We start from the raw sequence: 7,813 nt of genomic DNA on the forward strand, positions 1-7,813 counted from the left end.
TAAAAACTCATTTTATAACAGTGTATTCACATTGAATACAAGTATATTTGATGCTGTTTACATATAGAAGTAAAAACTCATGGTATAACAGTGTATTCACATTGAATACAAGTATATTTGATGCTGTTTACATATAGAAGTAAAAACTCATGGTATAACAGTGTATTCACATTGAATACAAGTATATTCCATGCAGTTTACATATAGAAGTAAAAACTCATGGTATAACAGTGTATTCACATTGAATACAAGTATATTTGATGCAGTTTACATATAGAAGTAAAAACTCATGGTATAACAGTGTATTCACATTGAATACAAGTATATTCCATGCAGTTTACATATAGAAGTAAAAACTCATGGTATAACAGTGTATTCACATTGAATACAAGTATATTCCATGCAGTTTACATATAGAAGTAAAAACTCATGGTATAACAGTGTATTCACATTGAATACAAGTATATTTGATGCTGTTTACATATAGAAGTAAAAACTCATGGTATAACAGTGTATTCACATTGAATACAAGTATATTCCATGCAGTTTACATATAGAAGTAAAATCTCATGGTATAACAGTGTATTCACATTGAATACAAGTATATTTGATGCTGTTTACATATAGAAGTAAAAAACTCATGGTATAACAGTGTATTCACATTGAATACAAGTATATTTGATGCTGTTTACATATAGAAGTAAAAACTCATGGTATAACAGTGTATTCACATTGAATACAAGTATATTCCATGCAGTTTACATATAGAAGTAAAAACTCATGGTATAACAGTGTATTCACATTGAATACAAGTATATTTGAAGCTGTTTACATATAGAAGTAAAAACTCATGGTATAACAGTGTATTCACATTGAATACAAGTATATTTGATGCTGTTTACATATAGAAGTAAAAACTCATGGTATAACAGTGTATTCACATTGAATACAAGTATATTTGATGCTGTTTACATATAGAAGTAAAAACTCATGGTATAAAAATGTATTCACATTGAATATAAGCATATTCCATGCAGTTTACATATAGAAGTAAAAACTCATGGTATAACAGTGTATTCACATTGAATACAAGTATATTTGATGCTGTTTTCATATAGAAGTAAAAACTCATGGTATAACAGTGTATTCACATTGAATACAAGTATATTTGATGCTGTTTACATATAGAAGTAAAAACTCATGGTATAACAGTGTATTCACATTGAATACAAGTATATTTGATGCTGTTTACATATAGAAGTAAAAACTCATGGTATAACAGTGTATTCACATTGAATACAAGTATATTTGATGCAGTTTACATATAGAAGTAAAAACTCATGGTATAACAGTGTATTCACATTGAATACAAGTATATTCCATGCAGTTTACATATAGAAGTAAAAACTCATGGTATAACAGTGTATTCACATTGAATACAAGTATATTTGATGCTGTTTACATATAGAAGTAAAAACTCATGGTATAACAGTGTATTCACATTGAATACAAGTATATTTGATGCTGTTTACATATAGAAGTAAAAACTCATGGTATAACAGTGTATTTACATTGAATACAAGTATATTCCATGCAGTTTACATATAGAAGTAAAAACTCATGGTATAACAGTGTATTCACATTGAATACAAGTATATTTGATGCTGTTTACATATAGAAGTAAAAACTCATGGTATAACAGTGTATTCACATTGAATACAAGTATATTCCATGCAGTTTACATATAGAAGTAAAACTCATGGTATAACAGTGTATTCACATTGAATACAAGTATATTTGATGCTGTTTACATATAGAAGTAAAAACTCATGGTATAACAGTGTATTCACATTGAATACAAGTATATTTGATGCTGTTTACATATAGAAGTAAAAACTCATGGTATAACAGTGTATTCACATTGAATACAAGTATATTCCATGCAGTTTACATATAGGAGTAAAAACTCATGGTATAACAGTGTATTCACATTGAATACAAGTATATTCTGAAGCTTTTACATATAGAAGTAAAAACTCATGGTATAACAGTGTATTCACATTGAATACAAGTATATTTGATGCTGTTTACATATAGAAGTAAAAACTCATGGTATAACAGTGTATTCACATTGAATACAAGTATATTTGATGCTGTTTACATATAGAAGTAAAAACTCATGGTATAACAGTGTATTCACATTGAATACAAGTATATTCCATGCAGTTTACATATAGAAGTAAAAACTCATGGTATAACAGTGTATTCACATTGAATACAAGTATATTCCATGCAGTTTACATATAGAAGTAAAATCTCATGGTATAACAGTGTATTCACATTGAATACAAGTATATTTGATGCTGTTTACATATAGAAGTAAAAAAACATGGTATAACAGTGTATTCACATTGAATACAAGTATATTTGATGCTGTTTACATATAGAAGTAAAAACTCATGGTATAACAGTGTATTCACATTGAATACAAGTATATTCCATGCAGTTTACATATAGGAGTAAAAACTCATGGTATAACATTGTATTCACATTGAATACAAGTATATTTGAAGCTTTTTACATATAGAAGTAAAAACTCATGGTATAACAGTGTATTGACATTGAATACAAGTATATTTGATGCTGTTTACATATAGAAGTAAAAACTCATGGTATAACAGTGTATTCACATTGAATACAAGTATTTTGATGCTGTTTACATATAGAAGTAAAAACTCATGGTATAACAGTGTATTCACATTGAATACAAGTATATTCCATGCAGTTTACATATAGAAGTAAAAACTCATGGTATAACAGTGTATTCACATTGAATACAAGTATATTTGATGCTGTTTTTATATAGAAGTAAAAACTCATGGTATAACAGTGTATTCACATTGAATACAAGTATATTCCTTGCAGTTTACATATAGAAGTAAAACCTCATGGTATAACAGTGTATTCACATTGAATACAAGTATATTTGATGCTGTTTACATATAGAAGTAAAAACTCATGGTATAACAGTGTATTCACATTGAATACAAGTATATTTGATACAGTTTACATATAGAAGTAAAAACTCATGGTATAACAGTGTATTCACATTGAATACAAGTATATTTGATACAGTTTACATATAGAAGTAAAAACTCATGGTATAACAGTGTATTCACATTGAATACAAGTATATTCCATGCAGTTTACATATAGAAGTAAAAACTCATGGTATAACAGTGTATTCACATTGAATACAAGTATATTTCATGCAGTTTACATATAGAAGTAAAAACTCATGGTATAACAGTGTATTCACATTGAATACAAGTATATTTGATGCTGTTTACATATAGAAGTAAAAACTCATGGTATAACAGTGTATTCACATTGAATACAAGTATATTTGATGCTGTTTACATATAGAAGTAAAAACTCATGGTATAACAGTGTATTCACATTGAATACAAGTATATTCCTTGCAGTTTACATATAGAAGTAAAACCTCATGGTATATTAGTGTTTAATTGAAAGTATTTTGTGTGTTTACATATAGAAGTAAAAACTCATGGTATAACAGTGTATTCACATTGAATACAAGTATATTTGATGCTGTTTACATATAGAAGTAAAAACTCATTTGTATAACAGTGTATTCACATTGAATAGTACGTATATTTGATGCTGTTTACATATAGAAGTAAAAACTCATGATATAACAGTGTATTCACATTGAATACAAGTATATTTGATGCTGTTTACATATAGAAGTAAAAACTCATGGTATAACAGTGTATTCACATTGAATACAAGTATATTTGATACAGTTTACATATAGAAGTAAAAACTCATGGTATAACAGTGTATTCACATTGAATACAAGTATATTCCATGCAGTTTACATATAGAAGTAAAAACTCATGGTATAACAGTGTATTCACGTTGAATACAAGTATATTTGATGCTGTTTACATATAGAAGTAAAAACTCATGGTATAACAGTGTATTCACATTGAATACAAGTATATTTGATGCTGTTTACATATAGAAGTAAAAACTCATGATATAACAGTCTATTTACATTGAATACAAGTATATTCCATGCAGTTTACATATCGAAGTAAAAACTCATGGTATAACAGTGAATTCACATTGAATACAAGTATATTTGATGCTGTTTACATATAGAAGTAAAAACTCATGGTATAACAGTGTATTCACATTGAATACAAGTATATTCCATGGTTTATAGTACAGTTTTACATATAGAATATTAGAAGTAAAACTCATGGTATAACAGTGTATTCACATTGAATACAAGTATATTTGATGCTGTTTACATATAGAAGTAAAAACTCATGGTATAACAGTGTATTTACATTTAACAAGTATATTCACATTGCAGTTTAATATAGAAGTAAAACTCATGGTATAACAGTGTATTTCACATTGAATACAAGTATATTTGATGCTGTTTTACATATAGAAGTAAAAACTCATGGTATAACAGTGTATTCACATTGAATACAAGTATATTTTATGCAGTTTACATATAGAAGTAAAAACTCATGGTATAACAGTGTATTCACTGAATACAAGTATATTTGATGCTGTTTATAAGTAATATGGTAAGTAAAAACCATGTGTATTCACATTGAATAAAGTTATTCCATGCTTTATTGAAGTAACATTATAAAGTGTATTTTGATACAAGTATATTTGATGCTGTTTATATATAGAAGTAAAAACTCATGGTATAACAGTGTATTCACATTGATATTAGTGAATACAAGTATATTTGATGCTGTTTACATATAGAAGTAAAAACTCATGGTATAACAGTGTATTCACATTGAATACAAGTATATTTGATATAGTTTACATATAGAAGTAAAAACTCATTGTATAACAGTGTATTCACATTGAATACAAGTATATTCCATGCAGTTTACATATAGAAGTAAAAACTCATGGTATAACAGTGTATTCACATTGAATACAAGTATATTTGATGCTGTTTTTATATTGAAGTTAAAACTCATGGTATAACAGTGTATTCACATTGAATACAAGTATATTCCTTGCAGTTTACATATAGAAGTAAAACCTCATGGTATAACAGTGTATTCACATTGAATACAAGTATATTTGATGCTGTTTACATATAGAAGTAAAAACTCATGGTATAACAGTGTATTCACATTGAATACAAGTATATTTGATATAGTTTACATATAGAAGTAAAAACTCATGGTATAACAGTGTATTCACATTGAATACAAGTATATTCCATGCAGTTTACATATAGAAGTAAAAACTCATGGTATAACAGTGTATTCACATTGAATACAAGTATATTCCATGCAGTTTACATATAGAAGTAAAAACTCATGGTATAACAGTGTATTCACATTGAATACAAGTATATTTGATTGCTGTTTAGAAGTATAGAAAAAAAAACTCATGGTATAACAGTGTATTCACATTGAATACAAGTATATTTGATACAGTTTACATATAGAAGTAAAAACTCATGGTATAACAGTGTATTCACATTGAATACAAGTATATTCCATGCAGTTTACATAGAAAAAAAAATCATGGTATAACAGTGTATTCACATTGAATACAAGTATATTCGATGCAGTTTACATATAGAAGTAAAATCTGGTTAGAATAAAAACTCTGTATAACAGTGTATTCACATTGAATACAAGTATATTTGATACAGTTTACATATAGAAATAAAAACTCATGGTATAACAGTGTATTCACATTGAATACAAGTATATTCCATGCAGTTTACATATAGAAGTAAAAACTCGTGTATAACAGTGTATTCACATTGAATACAAGTATATTCCTGCAGTTAACATATAGAAGTAAAACTTGTATAAGTTTACATTGAATACAAGTATATTTGATGCAGTTTACCTATAGAAGTAAAAACTCATGGTATTTTTTTTTTTTTTTTTTTGTATTTTGAGGAGCTGCTCAAGCTATGGAGTTTGGCCCCGGATGACTCTGATTACAATTTATACTGGGTTTTGGATACATTTTCCTTTGGGTGGGAGGGATAGTCGTTTCGATCGGATAATGAAGGTGCATAATGCGTTGAAAACTTTTTTGGATTTGTGAAACGTAGGGAGTGGGGGAGGCCAGTGGCCGAACTCTGAGATACACAAGGAGATCAGTGCGGTACGAGTAAGAGCATATATAGGACAATCAAATATAAAATGCTGGACGGATTCTGAGGGAAATGTACATATACACGCTGGCGAGGTTACTTTTTTAAGAAGATATTGGTGGGCATTTAAAAGACTGTGACCCGTTAGGATTTGTATGACTTGATGTGGAAGGTTGTGGATTTTAAGCTGAATGAAACAGGTCGGGAAGGGGAAAAACGAGCGAGTTGTGTCGCCTTGAAGAGAATCTCTCCACTCACTCCTCCATGCTTGTTCTAGCGTGCTTCTTATTGTGTATTTTATGTGTGACGGGCGTCTACTTCTCGGCGGATCAGAAGAAGCTAGATTGATGATGACTGCCTGGGTGTGGGTCGCGATGGATTGTAGGGCGCTTGGTGAAAAGAATTGCAGTTTGGATAGGAGGTGACGTCTCAGAGTGATTTCCGTAACTCTTAAGTCGGCCGGCAAGGTTCCGGCTAGGACGGAGGGTGCTCCGGTGTCCGCCGTTTGGAACGACCTCGAGATGAGAATGTTGAATTTTCGCTCAATCGATCGTAATTTCTTTCGACCTTGTTTGGTCTTAATTACGGACGCCCAGACAGAACAGCAATAGAGAAGGCTCGGCTCCACCAAGGCTGAGTACAATGCTCTCAGACGGGTGCCGGAGAGGCCCCAAGTTTTTCCAGTGTATGAACGGAGAGAGAAAAAGATTTTTCTAACTTGGCGCTCTTTCTCGTTCAGATGGGCCGTCCAGTTGAGTTTCGCGTCCAGTGTTAGGCCTAGTAGTTTCGTCTGGTTGACTGGTTGGATTTGGATGCCGTCAACTGTTAGGCGGAGATTTTCCACTGGCGTCCGCTTTCGGTTAAAGATGATGAGGACGGTTTTCGCTGCGTTTACTTTGAGTTTGAGTTTCTCTAGCTGAGATTTGATGCGGTTAGTTAGAGTTTGCAGTAAGCTTACTGCAATTGTCGAGTCTTTGTGCTGTTCTGATGCCGATATATCATCGGCGTATGCTAGAGCCAAGCCTGGCATGTTATGGTCGGACGGAAGGCGCAAGATGTCATCAATCATTACGTTCCATAAGAAAGGGGGGAGAGAAGGCTTCCTTGCGGGCATCCTGTTGGTATTGGAAATGGATCTACACTCTTTTGTTGGTGGAATTTACCTTTCCGATTTGTCAGAAAATCTCTGATGATTTTTACGAGGAATATTGGGCACTTCCTTGCGATCAAGGCTGATAGGATGGCGGGGGCCCATGCTGTGTCGAAAGCGCTCTTTATATCGATCATGGCGCAGGCCGTAGTCATCTTCTTCTCAAATCCTTTTTCAATTTCACTAACGAGGGAGTGGAGTGCGGATTCTGTTGATCGCTTGGGTTGGAAGCCGTGCTGGTTAGGATGAATCCAGTTTCCTATTGAGGCAAGCTGTTGGAGGCGATTGAGCAGGATTTTTTCGAAGAGTTTGCTCATGGCTGGTAGGACGCTAATGGGTCTGAAGCTATTCACGTCGGAGTAGTCGGACTTGCCAGGTTTCCGGATGATACAAACTCTTGCTTGTTTCCAGCTGTTTGGGAATTTCCCGTGGATTAGACACAGGTTGAAAAGAATAAGGAGATAGTTCATTAGCAC

This window comes from Daphnia magna, unplaced genomic scaffold, assembly GCF_020631705.1.
Source record: "Daphnia magna isolate NIES unplaced genomic scaffold, ASM2063170v1.1 Dm_contigs357, whole genome shotgun sequence".
Taxonomy (NCBI): Eukaryota; Metazoa; Arthropoda; class Branchiopoda; order Diplostraca; family Daphniidae; genus Daphnia; species Daphnia magna.